Here is a 15,885-nt window from a genome sequence, read left to right as displayed (position 1 = left end):
ATGGTACTGGTATATAAGATAGTATACCAACATGTTCCGCCTGGTATACAAACAAGTTGTTAGTCATTTTTTATCATTAACAAATTTGAATGAAAGAGAAAGAGATACTATAATCCAGAGTCCAAACAATAGATTATAGACATCATCAAGGTATTTATTTAGAATGTGATATTTTAGACTAAAAAAAAAACTTGGTAGATCTTTTCAAATTTCAACTATGCTTCTCTTCCGCTAAAATTTGAGCTCTAATACTGCTTTATATTTATAAAATGACCTTTTCAAGTATGCATCTCCCTTCCTCTAAAATGTAATTTCTAACAATGCCTTATATTTATTAAATGATAACTGTATTTTTTATAATTACTTCTTAATGAAGACATACAAAATGGCAACAATTAACATATTTTAGCCAATTAACAAGTATTCCTAATCACCATATTCTACCTTTTGTAAACTTTATTTCAATTACATCTATTTTTTAAAAAATCAAAATGTTCATTCCTTAAAAGCTAAGTAATGCATTACATCAAAACTAAGGAGGCATGTTAAGAGTATTTTTTCTTTGTTGACTGTATCTTTTAAATTATAAAATATGTTATCATTGATGCAATAGGTGTTTGAGGGCAAGGAAATTAGCAGAGATCCTTGATCGAGTGAACTATGTTTGTTTGAGTTAATGAAGTTCAGGTAGAGGCCCAATAGGCACTCGTCATGTCCCTTATTAGATAACTATGTTTTGGATCGAATAGGTGTAGTCTATAGGAATGCCCTTGAAGATTTTGATTCTGTGATAAACTATTATGGATTTTTAAGATTTGAGAAAAATATATTCTTAGACTAAGACAACTTTTGTGAAATTTTTAATTTTCATAAATTTGTAAACATTTCTCTAACATCTTTATCAACATAAGTAGATTTTTAATTTTCCATGTTTTTATTGTGTTAAATCTTATTTAAATATTTTTTAGACTGCTTTCAATTAAATCATATTTTCCTAATTATTTTAAATATTTTATATGTTTTGTTTGTGTTATATGTCTTTGTCAACTTCTTCTTAATTGTTATCAATATTTCTTTCTAAAATTATCTATTATTTTTTCTCATGACAAAGGAAATTTAGTTATACTCCCAATTTGGTGGCAAATTTCATTAAACAGAACAAAATAATTTGGAATTTTACCACAAACAACTGTATTATGTTTAAAAGTCATAAAAAATAATTTATGTACTCCAAATTATTTTCCTCAAAATTTTTTTCATGTTTGGATTTTAGATAGCCATAATTAAAGTAACCAAGGTATATTGACAATAAGGATTGATGTTATTGATGTTCTGCCTGACTTGGTATGATATATTGACAACAAGGATTGACGTTCTAACAGAGTCAATTTGACAACATCAATCCGATCATTTGCTAGCATTAATTAATATATTGTACATTCCTAAAGATTTCAACTAACAATTTTTGTATTTTTGTGTTATATCACATCATATTGCGTTAGAATTGGTACCAATATTCAATTCATTCATGGAAGTTGGAAAGTACATGAAAAGCAAAAACAACTACATACAAACATAGCATACAAATCCAAGAGGGACAAGCATACGGGTCAACGATTAAGTTTTAATACCATATTACATGAAAAAATAAAAGAAGAAAAACAACATAAAGAATTACAGGGCATGACAATTTGCTTTATAAACAATAGAAGATGTTCATCAAAACTAAGTAGCTAGCTTCCTATTTAGTAATAAAAAAGAATATGATATGAGCCAAAGGTGTCATAATTCAGTTATGCATCTACTTTTATACCCAAATCTAGTGATTCTACAAAGCCTAACCTATGGAGACTAAAAATAAAAGTTTCAAATTACCATATCAAAACGTAACTGATTGAGTGTACCTTCAAAATGTATGGATAAGTACATGTGTTTTAACCTGATTAAGAAGCATCTTTTATTGAGATATCAGTTGAATGCTGCATAAATATGTTCCAATTAACAACTAGCTTTGTATGATACCTTTATAATTTGCTTTGCTAGTCATTTCAATTTGAGTGAGATTTTATTTACACTTAATATTTCACATTGTACATTTACCATCATAGAATTACAAATTAATTATTTTAGAAGTAATAACATGATAAGCAAAAAGGACCATAAAAATTACAAAAGGATGTTCTTTGAGTATCGAGTTGAGTAAAGTCAATTTAGCTAAAGCATAGCAAACAATATAAAATGCCACATTATAAAACCTTATTAACTATAGTAATGATTGCATCATAAATGCATAAGAACTTCTAGCTAACAACACATCATAAAAATTTATAGATCCAATGTTAAGGGCACAAAATTGCAGACGTGACTTCAGCAACATTTCAAGAGCCCATGTAATTCTCTCAATTTGGATAAGTGAACATAAACAAAAACTTCGGATCAGTGAGCATAACTAAAATCTTGATCACAAGCACTACAAAATGCTATTGGAAGTTGAATCTAGACAACATAAGAGTTAATAATCAAAGAAAAGACATTCTACCAAGTGACACTATCCCATAATTCCATATCCACATATTGCAATCGCCATCATCTGAGAAATGACCAAACTGAAACCATCAACAATTGAGTCCCAAATCCAAGACATTCAAATAAGAAGCATCCCAATAATCTTCAGTTCATTGAATTCTTCCCCAAACAAGCTCAAGTAATCAGTAGGTTGCATGTGCCTGGTTACTTCAGTTTTAACAATTTCATCAAATATTGAAGACAGACCCAACTATTCAAGTACAAAATTGCCAAATCAGGTTGTAAATTGATTTGATAAGAAACCATATCCATTCACATAATATGCATGAAAAAATAATTTAATTAACATTAGTTTCTTCATAAACTTATTGTGGAATCCTCTAAACTAAGAAAGAACACTTTTAAACACGTGGAAAGCCAAAAAGCAAAAGAATTTCTATTAAGTAATATGGAACACATCATCTATAATTATTTCAATGTTTGACACAAAATATTACAGAACAAAATGCAAAGAAGAAACAGAAGAACATCTGTAACTAACAATGTGGAGACTTGTTCATTTAAATGGCAGTCCAAATCCTTTGAGAAGATGGACCTGCATAGCCATCGTGTCTCTCACAATTCAATTGGAGATTTATATATGTCATTACAGCTGCCAATAAAAAGTTCAAAAAAAAATTAACCATCAAGTTTTAGTTCACAAAGTCAAATAGAGTGGAGTAGTTTACCTCATCATGTTCCAAGGATTGTCAATCTTGATCCAACCAATTTAGAATGATACCAACCGGTACGGGCGATACGTACCGGTCCGACGACATACCGGTTTGCGGACCACCCGCTACCGGACAGAACATGCTAGAGTGCTACAATGCTACAGTAAGAGGAAGAAATATTTAAAACTGCTCGGTAACAGTGATACAGTGCTCCAATGGTCAAATTGACCATTGGAACCCTTTCTTATGGTATTTAAAAACCCTTCTTCTCCTTTATTTCACTCCATTACATTCTCATACTCTCTTAAACTATCTCAAACTCTTTTTTTCTCATATTTGTTCTCTCCTAAACTCTACAAAACAACGATTTATAAATTGAATCGAGGCTAATTTAGGAAGATTAAGAGGAAGAACTTTCTAATCAAGAGGTATATTTACATAAGGATAATCCGTACTAAACTGAAATATGAACCTTGCATAAGATATTCTTCAAAGCCTGAAAAAGATATATGATACTATTCTTACCTAATTTACATTGATTTTACTAAACTTATGCTATTACTATATTTATTTCTAACATAAAAATCCTATCCTAACTTTTTTTTTATTTTTAGGTATTTTCGGAGGGTTTTACACCTAAATTAGGTGTACCGCTCGGTACACCCTGACGTACCGCTCAGTATACGGTACTGTACCATACCGAGCCAACCTCGAAATACTAATACGGTACGGTATTGCATACCTTGATCCAACCTATAAAATTTCACCATTAAGAGCCTTATCCACATGCTGTGGTTTCCCGTCCTAACAATTATCATCCATAGAAAGCATACTTGTTGGTTTCTTATATGAGTAACTTACATTATGGACAATGCTAGTTCATGATATATAAGTTACACATTCCCAATATTTGCATGTTAGTCCATAAAAGAAGTCACTTAAATCAAGGATTGAAATTTTGTACTATACCAAAATTTCAAGACTTATTCGATACGGTATGATACTATATACCGAGTGGTATATTTTGGTATACCGTTGTGTGTGTGTGTGTGTATATATGTATGTATATATATATATGTATATATATATATATATATATACATATATATATAGGTAAGCTGCACAGTTTACCTCTATGCGGGGTGATGTGCAGATAAAAAAAAAATTACGACATCTAAAAAACAAAAATATTGCGATGATGCCCGAGGCAACATTGCCCAATAAGAGAAGAAAAAAAAAAATCTTCGCTTCTCTCCGCCCCACAAGCCGATGCCTCTTCTCCCGTGCACAGATGAGAAGTCGTCGACAGACGAGGAGGAGAGAGGTGACATCCAGGTTTTACCTTTTTTTCCTATTTCTTTCTTCGTCTTCTCCCTCTTCTTTCTTCTCCCTCGATCACCGTCGATAATAACACCTCAATCGATAACGATAATGCCTTAATTGATGGTACCGCTCGGTAGCGGGCTGTCCGTGTACTGGTCTATTGACGGACCGGTATGTACCGCCCGGTACGAGCAGTATCATTCGGTATTGCAGACCTTGATTTAAAGAACTAATGGGCACTTTAAATGTTAGAACTAGGAACAGAAAACTCTATTTCTCATAATAACTGGAGAGGTCAATATATGTTGCATCAATTTATTGTGACGGACTAGTCTTACCATGAAACAGTTAGGATCATGCTTATGAGTACTAACATGTTTTCAACACTGGCTTTTTATGGCCTTAAGCAACCCTCCACCTTTTTCATTCGGGCTTGGGACCGACATTGGCGGTGTTAGAAACATTCGTACTCATAACAAGAAATCAAGTAAAGAAACTAATTTTCTTTGAGAAAGATCAAAATTGAAACACCTAGCAGGAATTTAAAAGTGACAATTGTAGATCCGAAAAATAAGTATACTTCGGTCTAATTAGACAACAAAGAGGCCTTTGAATCATGGCACTACTCGCTTTTTTAAACCTAACAATGAGAAACATTTTTTGCCAACACATAAAAACATAAGAAAGTTTGTTTTCTCTATGGCTGTGATTTTGGTGAAGGGGGAAATTAAGCATAGCCATCTCTGAATATATCACTAACCTATGATACAATGACTTCCAATGCAGAAAATCCTGGAGAAAATGAAGTTCTCGATTTAGGCATTCACATCAACATAATAACTCTACTAGATTGAACATGTTTCATCTTGTTAACAACTAAGCAAAAATTTATTTACGCCTAACACATACTTATATAAGATAAATTTGTCCATTTAAATTTGTTCTTCCTAACCTTGCCTCCTGCCTAACGTTCAAGGTGAAAACATTTTTAATTAACCTAGTCTATTGGTACTTCATTTGTGCTAAGGAAACCCAACTATATAAATATTTATCCTATTCGTTTCATGAAAGATGCAATCTTTACGCAACTTTTATTCAATTTTCAGATCCATATATCAACTGGGTAGCTTGTCCTAATATCTTAATGAGGGAATGCCTTGGAAGATGAAGAGATAGCTCCATTAACAAGTGTACTAAAATAAAAAAAATCAGAAATTAAGAAAATATGGGAAGACTCTTTCTGATAATAATTTATAAAAAAGAACACAATTAAATTGATTACACTATCATGGACTTGAGTTAAAGAGACATTGTAATACAAAAAAAATGTTCAAATTTTGTCACACCATCGAGGAATTAAATTATATCATTTTTCTTGTTGTGATCAATTGCAACTTTTATTTCGGCATATCCTAAGAGTTTTGCAAGAATATATAGAATTTTTGAAACTTGAATCATATAATGTAAACTATCCGTCCAACCCATTATTTGCTTACTTTTGTCTAGATTAGTTGACATAAACTAATTAGACATCTTGTTTCTATAGGATTTCATTCCAATACATACATTTTTAGTTTAGCAACTTAAGATCCAATATACAAAAACCAAAAACTTATAATGAATAACAAATATATGTTCAGGACAAGGATTATAATGAATAATAAATGTATGTTCAGGACAAGGATTGAAATTTCATACAATATCGGAGTTTTGAGATTCGCTCGGTATGATATGGTACTTACTGTATACCGAGAGGTACATTCGATATATATATATATAACATAAAAAGGAGCGATTGCCTCGTCACCCTTTTTGGTACGTGGGGAGGGTTTCTTCTCCCACGCGAGCAAAAAAACAAGCGACGTCACTTTGTTTTACTTATAAATTAACATATGACTTCTAAATTTTTTGCAAAATCAGTTAACTTAGTATACCAATAAAATGCATTGAAGTAATTCTTGAAATAATTGAACTCTTCAAAACGATTTGCAATATTTCATTAACAAATTCAGAAGGCTTAACAGAGAGAGAGAGATGGGGGACCAATTCACTAATTCAAATGAAGGTAAAGTGTGTGTTTAAGCTAAGCTTCTGGTTCGAATGATACATTGCCCCAAGATATAAATGTTCAGAATCTTACGAGTTCTTCCTGCATTCTTTCATTTTGTTAGTTCATTTTTGACAAACAATATCTAGCATATCAGCTTGGATATATAAATTTGTCCACTTTTGGGAAAAAAAAAGTACACTTGTTGTTCATTCATATACAAATTCTCTCAAATTTTTATCCAAAGTGGGAGGCTTCAAGTCAAACACTAACAAGCACCTAGTAGATGGATCTTTTCTGGATGGCTCCACGTCAAGCTAACTTCCAAACTTTAGAACTGCATTATATCCCATTTGACACCATTTTTCAAGCCCTATCTTAGGATCAAAAGTGTATCTATGTTGCAGAAGACCTAGTCTATTCATGGAAAGACATGTAAATTTGATATTTTTATTCATTTCACAGGGAAAACCATAATAAACAGAATTACAATGCCTCACCTTTATCAAGCTCATAGATTTATTTGTTTGGTATCTCTTTACTATTATGAAATATACTGTGGTTTACAATTCTCTTTGGTTGAAATAACTGCTTTCTACAGAAATTATGACGCATCTTACTAAAATCAGAAATGCATTGAAGTAATTCTTGGAATAATTGAACTCTTCAAACAAGTTTGCAATATTTCATTAAAAAATTCAGAAGGCTTAACAAAAAGAGAGAGGGGGGACCAATTCACTAATTCAAATGAAGGTAAAGTATGTGTTTAAGCTGAGCTTCTAGTTTGAATGATACATTGCCCAAAGATGTAAACATTCAGAGTCTTGCGAGTTCTTCCTACATTCTTTCATTTTGTTAGTTCATTTTTTACAAACAATGTTTAGCATATCATCTTGCATGTTTAAATTTGTCCACTTTTGGGAAAAAAAAGTACACTGTTTGTTCATTCATGTAACCCAAAATAACTAAAATTGAAAAGCCCTTGCTTTTAACTAAAAGTCTTAGTCACTAAAATTGGTTGCCATGTTGACAAACTACGTAGTTGTCTTGTAGTAAAATTCCACATGTTACCATAAATAAAGTTAATACCCATCAAAATGAATTAGAACTACTCTTGTAAACAAATTGAAGTAAACAAAATACACACCAAAAAATAATATTTTCAATCTCAATCCGTTATCGGTTTCAATAATATATCAGAGTCGTATGGTACTGGTATATAAGATAGTATACCAACATGTTCCGCCTGGTATACAAACAAGTTATTAGTCATTTTTTATCATTAACAAATTTGAATGAAAGAGAAAGAGATACTATAATCTAGAGTCCAAACAATAGATTATAGACATCATCAAGGTATTTATTTAGAATGTGATATTTTAGACTAAAAAAAAAACTTGGTAGATCTTTTCAAATTTCAACTATGCTTCTCTTCCGCTAAAATTTGAGCTCTAATACTGATTTATATTTATAAAATGACCTTTTCAAGTATGCATCTCCCTTCCTCTAAAATGTAATTTCTAACAATGCCTTATATTTATTAAATGATAACTGTATTTTTTATAATTAATTCTTAATGAAGACACACAAAATGGCAACAATTAACATATTTTAGCCAATTAACAAGTATTCCTAATCACCATATTCTACCTTTTGTAAACTTTATTTCAATTACATCTATTTTTTAAAAAATCAAAATGTTCATTCCTTAAAAGCTAAGTAATGCATTACATCAAAACTAAGGAGGCATGTTAAGAGTATTTTTTCTTTGTTGACTGTATCTTTTAAATTATAAAATATGTTATCATTGATGCAATAGGTGTTTGAGGGCAAGGAAATTAGCAGAGATCCTTGATCGAGTGAACTATGTTTGTTTAAGTTAATGAAGTTCAGGTAGAGGCCCAGTAGGCACTCGTCATGTCCCTTATTAGATAACTATGTTTTGGATCGAATAGGTGTAGTCTATAGGAATGCCCTTGAAGATTTTGATTCTGTGATAAACTATTATGGATTTTTAAGATTTGAGAAAAATATATTCTTAGACTAAGACAACTTTTGTGAAATTTTTAATTTTCATAAATTTGTAAACATTTCTCTAACATCTTTATCAACATAAGTAGATTTTTAATTTTCCATGTTTTTATTGTGTTAAATCTTATTTAAACATTTTTCAGACTGCTTTCAATTAAATCATATTTTCCTAATTATTTTAAATATTTTATATGTTTTGTTTGTGTTATATGTCTTTGTCAACTTCTTCTTAATTGTTATCAATATTTCTTTCTAAAATTATCTATTATTTTTTCTCATGACAAAGGAAATTTAGTTATACTCCCAATTTGGTGGCAAATTTCATTAAACCGAACAAAATAATTTGAAATTTTACCACAAACAACTGTATTATGTTTAAAAGTCATAAAAAATAATTCATGTACTCCAAATTATTTTCCTCAAAATTTTTTTCATGTTTGGATTTTAGATAGCCATAATTAAAGTAACCAAGGTATATTGACAATAAGGATTGATGTTATTGATGTTCTGCCTGACTTGGTATGATATATTGACAACAAGGATTGACGTTCTAACAGAGTCAATTTGACAACATCAATCCGATCATTTGCTAGCATTAATTAATATATTGTACATTCCTAAAGATTTCAACTAACAATTTTTGTATTTTTGTGTTATATCACATCATATTGCATTAGAATTGGTACCAATATTCAATTCATTCATGGAAGTTGGAAAGTACATGAAAAGCAAAAACAACTACATACAAACATAGCATACAAATCCAAGAGGGACAAGCATACGGGTCAACGATTAAGTTTTGATACCATATTACATGAAAAAATAAAAGAAGAAAAACAACATAAAGAATTACAGGGCATGACAATTTGCTTTATAAACAATAGAAGATGTTCATCAAAACTAAGTAGCTAGCTTCCTATTTAGTGATAAAAAAGAATATGATATGAGCCAAAGGTGTCATGATTCAGTTATGCATCTACTTTTATACCCAAATCTAGTGATTCTACAAAGCCTAACCTATGGAGACTAAAAATAAAAGTTTCAAATTACCATATCAAAACGTAACTAATTGAGTGTACCTTCAAAATGTATGGATAAGTACATGTGTTTTAACCTGATTAAGAAGCATCTTTTATTGAGATATCAGTTGAATGCTGCACAAATATGTTCCAATTAACAACTAGCTTTGTATGATACCTTTATAATTTGCTTTGCTAGTCATTTCAATTTGAGTGAGATTTTATTTACACTTAATATTTCACATTGTACATTTACCATCATAGAATTACAAATTAATTATTTTAGAAGTAATAACATGATAAGCAAAAAGGACCATAAAAATTACACAAGGATGTTCTTTGAGTATCGAGTTGAGTAAAGTCAATTTAGCTAAAGCATAGCAAACAATATAAAATGCCACATTATAAAACCTTATTAACTATAGTAATGATTGCATCATAAATGCATAAGAACTTCTTGCTAACAACACATCATAAAAATTTATAGTTCCAATGTTAAGGGTATAAAATTGCAGACTTGACTTCAGCAACATTTCAAGAGCCCATGTAATTCTCTCAATTTGGATAAGTGAAGATAAACAAAAACTTCGGATCAGTGAGCATAACTAAAATCTTGATCACAAGCACTACAAAATGCTATTGGAAGTTGAATCTAGACAACATAAGAGCTAATAATCAAAGAAAAGACATTCTACCAAGTGACACTATCCCATAATTCCATATCCACATATTGCAATCGCCATCATCTGAGAAATGACCAAACTGAAACCATCAGCAATTGAGTCCCAAATTTCATCAAGACAAACACACCAACATTAACACCTAAAGGTCGAGGAGAGGTCATAAACTAATCCTTATCAAGCTATGACAAATAACAATCACCAAGAGAGAACTCTAAGATCACAAGAAAGGTAGCTTTGCATTTAATATTCCATTTAAAATCACAAAAATATTTAAAGATGGACATTTGTCTTCATGATTTCTTACTTCTTGAGATTCTCTTCAATTTTTTTAAAAAAATTTCTGACCTAGTTCCTAGCTCAGAGCACCATTAACATAACCAAAAAAACTGATAGCACCAACACTTGAGAGTAAATAAATCTAAATCACCATTGTTGAAATTGTATGACACCCAATGGTTATAACCAATCATACAGCATTTTAGAAAATGATAGTAGCTACCCATGATATCTTCACTTCTTGTTGTTGTTGGTACAATGAACAATCTGAATCTTGAACGAGGCAAATACACAGAGATGCACAAATTACTAAATATGGCATGTCACGTAAAACTAGATAACTGACATCAATAAAATATTTCCTATATAAGATTAGAGAATGGACTACATAACAGCAGAAAAAAAATATCTCAGATAGATTTATTTTCTGAATTTCTATATTCATGACCAAGGTCTGCAATACCGAATTGTACCGCCTGGTACGAACAGTACATACCGGTACGCAGACCGCCCGCTATCGGGTGGTACATTCAAAAAAACCTCGTATCGAACGATACGATATAATATCGAGCGGTAACGGTCGAAATTTCAACCGTTACCGCCCGGCACAAATCTGTAACGGTCGATTTCGATTGTTACCGCACTGTAGCAGTGCTACAGTGCTCCAACGGACAATTTGACCGTTGGAGCCCTTTCTCATTCTATTTAAGCTATTCTTCTCCCCTATTTCATTATACTCTCTTAAACTCTCTCTCAAACTTTTTTTTTCTCTCCTAAACTCTACAAAACAACGATTTGTGAATTCAATCGAGGCTAATTTGGGAAGATTAAGAGAAAGAGCTTTCTAATCAAGAGATATGTATTCGCTTTCTTTAATTAGAGAGTAATTAAGATTTTAACATTATGATTAGTATGTTTCATGCATATTAAATATTGAATAATATTTATGATAGTAAAATAAGTTTAATTAAGTTTTATTAAAGTTATTTAATGCTATGATTAGTCATTTTAATGATGATTTAATCAAAATTTATTCGATTTTATATCAATTAAATGTCTTTAATACCTATTAGGGTATTTGTCATGTTTATAGTGTTGAAAGAGAAGTAATTAGTGAAAAATTAACTATGTTAATCGTATAATTAGTGTAGATAAATAATGATTTTATCATAATTTAAATCATATTGGATTAAAATTACATATTTGAATCATATTGATCCCATTGACCTCCAATTCTACAACGAAGATTCAGAGCCAATGTTAGATTGGATGGAGGCCCGTCATTCGTTTTGGTGGTAAAATCAACAATCAGGTATATCTACATATGTAATTATTTAATTAATTTAAATTTTAGAGTTTATATTGTAATAAAATAGTCTAACAATTCAAATGATTTTTCTGTAGATATTTCAATCTATAACGGGCTGAAATACGAACCTCGAACAAAACTATCTCAAAGCCCGAAAAAGATATGTGATACTATTCTTACCTAATTTACATTGATTTTGCTAAACTTATACTATTACTATATTTATTTATATCTTGAAAACCCTATCCTAACTTTTTTTTTATTTTCAGGTATTTTCGGAGAGTTTAACGGACTGAAATCAGGTGTACCGCTCGGTGCACCTGGGGGTATCGCTCGGTACACCGTACCATACCGTACTGAGCCCAGGTCGAAACACCGGTACGGTACGATATTGCGAACCTTGTTCATGACAACCAAAGCAATAATATACTCCTAAATTCTAGATATCTAGAAATGCATACTTAGAGCAATGAGGAAACTATTTGCTACCTCATGTTCAAATATGGGAAAAAAACAATTTTGAAAAGTGGAGCCAACAACTAAAAGTCCAACAACTAATTGTGCGAAGTCTTTAAGTGACTCATCAACAGCGAAGGTATTATGTTCAGTACCTTTACATGCAAATCCAACAAGGTAGGAAAACCTATATTATTAATATGATAAATTGTCAGTTTTAAAATGATAAAACGATTAGTTAAATATCAGCTACAGAATATATAGTCAGAATAGTGCAAAGTGGAAAACACACAAATAAAAGAGAAAAAACAAAGTCTAAAGGAATCAAAATGTGTCTAAAAATATTATCAATGAATGATATATAATAAAGAGCAGTATCTAAAATGCAATTCCAGAATTTGATAGGTCTTTTTTTTGCTTTCTTACGGAACAGAGAGACTAATAGAAGTCACAATTCTTTGTTAGTAATGAGTAATGACAACTAATTTGTTCGAAAGATTATGGAATGTTATTATTGATGAATAATATAACAAAAGGAGAAAAAAAAAAGTTTAAAGGAATCGAAACATGTCTAAAAATATTATTGATGAATGATCTGTAATAGAAGAGCAATATCTAGAATGCAATCCAGAATTTGATAAGATCTCTTTTTTTCTTTCTTACATAACAGAAAGACTAATAGAAGTCACAATTCTTTGTTAGTAATTATAACTAATTTGATAAAAAGATTACAGAATATTAAGAGGCAGGCCAGAAGTTAGACAAGAAAGAGAATTAATTAGAGCAGTAGACTTTTCAATGATAAAATTTGAGAAACCACCATAGATACTTTCTAGTAAAGGAGTAACCAAAATATTCAACAAAGAAAGGATACTTGAACCTGATTATCAAATTCCAGTAAATGAAACATCAATGCTCTAAGTCTCTTTGTCCCTGAATGAAAAAAAAAAGCAATGTGCCTTGATCATAACATGAATGAAAGGTAAGCCTCAACATATGACTGAAGCATCACAAATGGCAATCTATGAGAAAATTGTTAGAGGTGAAATATCTTTAAGCATGAAACAATTTGCAAACAACTTCATCTATAATCAGTGACGTTAGGCAAAATCTCATTGTATGAAGCTGAAAATATTAACGGTTATGACTAATAGTAGACATTTGTTATAATCAAGGTTTGCCATACCGGACTGTACCGCCCGGTACGGGCGGTACGTACCGGTCCGACAGACCAGCGGTACGCGGACCGCACTGTACCGTACCGACACTGTAGCACACTGTAGCTACACTGTAGCTACACTGTAGCACACTGTAGCTGGGTGTACCGCTCGGTACACCTGTGTGTACCGCTCGGTACACCGTACCATACCGGTACCGAGCCCGGGTCGAAACACCGGTATGGTACGATACGGCGAACCTTGGTTATAATATTGACAATTATGGAAAGACCCTTACCGTAAATTTATGGAGGAAAAGGAGAAAAAGAGGAAAAAATATGATGGAACTTAAAAATGGTGTCCATATTCCTTCTTAAAATCCATATGCAGGCTCAACAAAAAAATAACATGACTTCTAAATTTTTTACAAAACCAGTTCACTTAGTATATCACTAAAATGCATTGAAGTAATTCTTGGAATAATTAAACTCTTCAAAACAATTTGAAATATTTCAATAAGAAGTTCAGAAAGCACAGAAAAAGAGGGGAGGACCAATTCATTAATTCAAATGAAGGAAAAGTGTGTGTTTAAGTTGAGCTTCTAGTTCGAATGATACATTGTCCAAAGATGTAACATTCAGTCTTGCGAGTTCTTCCGGCTTTCTTTCATTTTGTTAGTTCATTTATGACAAACAATGTCTAGCATATCAGCTTGGAGATTTTATATAAAGTCGTCCACTTTTCGAAAAAAAAAAGTAAACTAGTTGTTCATTCATGTTACAAATTCTCTCAAATTTATATTCAAAGTGTGAGGCTTCAAGTCAAACACTAACAAGCACCTAGTAGAAGGATCTTTTATGGATGGCTCCACATCAGGTACGAAATATTCAGACCATTTGAAATAGAGGGGAGAATAACAAAATCTAACCAGTATGAATAATTATTATTCTGGATAATAAGGGTGAGCTAACCATATGCGCATCAATAAAAAAATGCATAATTTCACAACATAAAACTGATTTCTAGTTTTATAATTCAAACACCAACAACCATTAATCAAGAGAAAAAGAATGTTGTATATGCACCTTCCCCGTGTTGCAAAGGGTGCACGCACCGTTGGCCATGAGCTTCACTGCAGCTTCTTGTTTGTCTCGATCAAGCTCTGGAGCTTTCTGAGGATCATCAATCTCCACCGCATTAGCCTTATCCATAAGGCCAATGATAGTTTACAAGATATATATGATGATGGCAAGGGGCACAGAGGTAGAGGTGTTGGAAGGGATGGTAACTTTGGTGATGGAAACTTCAAATGCTTACCCAATATTCAATTTGTCTCTCCATTACAACCAACAAGATCATGAATAGATTATTAAAAAAAATGATGACTTAAATAAATCAATCAGAATTATCATGTCAAATTCAAACTTGGTACCACATGTGATATTACCGGAATCGCAATAAATAATCACAACCGCTGCTGCTACCTTAATCTCAGTAAACAAATAGGGAAGTTGGAAACAAGAAATACCAACTCAAAGGTCGGTGTTATACTTACAAAGGCAAATTTCAGATATAGTACTTGGATGCTGAAACTTGTGGTAAATGACCACAATAGCATAATTGAAAAAATACTGAAATAGTAGCCATGTCATTAATTGGTGAACATTTATATGAAACATAGCAAGCTTGTCTATCAAGCTCATGAACATTGCTACCACTCTGCTACAACTACAGCTGATTCAGCAAGATAAATCCAAATCGAAACCTTTAATGAAGATCCTGTCAATCGGAAGGACCCGAACTACTCCACTATCACTATAATGAAGCATTTATGAACTGTTGGTCTAGTAAGCTAACTTCCAAACTTTAGAACTGCATTATATCCCATTTGACACCATTTTTCAAGCCCTATCTTAGGATCAGAAGTGTATCTATGTTGCAGAAGACATAATCTATTCATGGAAAGACATATAAATTTGATATTTTTGTTCATTTCACAGGGAAAAACATAATAAACAGAATTACAATGCCTCACCTTTATCAAGCTCATAGATTTATTTGTTTGGTATCTCTTTACTATTATGGTATATACTATGGTTTGCAGTTCTCTTAGGTTGAGTAACTGCTTTCTACAGAAATTATGACACATCTTACTAAAAACAGAAAATTTTAGGCTTGGATTTCACTCTTGAACTTATCTTTATTTTCGAAAAATTTCAAATTGAAAGTTATTCATTTCATGAACAGTTTTTTAAACAATATCTGAGTGGTTGATCAACAGTCTTTTGATTGTCAAACACAATTCTAGTTTTGCAACTCCACAATTTTCTAAATTATTTCACCCT

The sequence above is a fragment of the Musa acuminata genome, chromosome BXJ3-1 (assembly GCF_036884655.1).
Source record: "Musa acuminata AAA Group cultivar baxijiao chromosome BXJ3-1, Cavendish_Baxijiao_AAA, whole genome shotgun sequence".
Classification (NCBI taxonomy): domain Eukaryota; kingdom Viridiplantae; phylum Streptophyta; class Magnoliopsida; order Zingiberales; family Musaceae; genus Musa; species Musa acuminata.
This window is presented reverse-complemented; position numbering follows the sequence as displayed.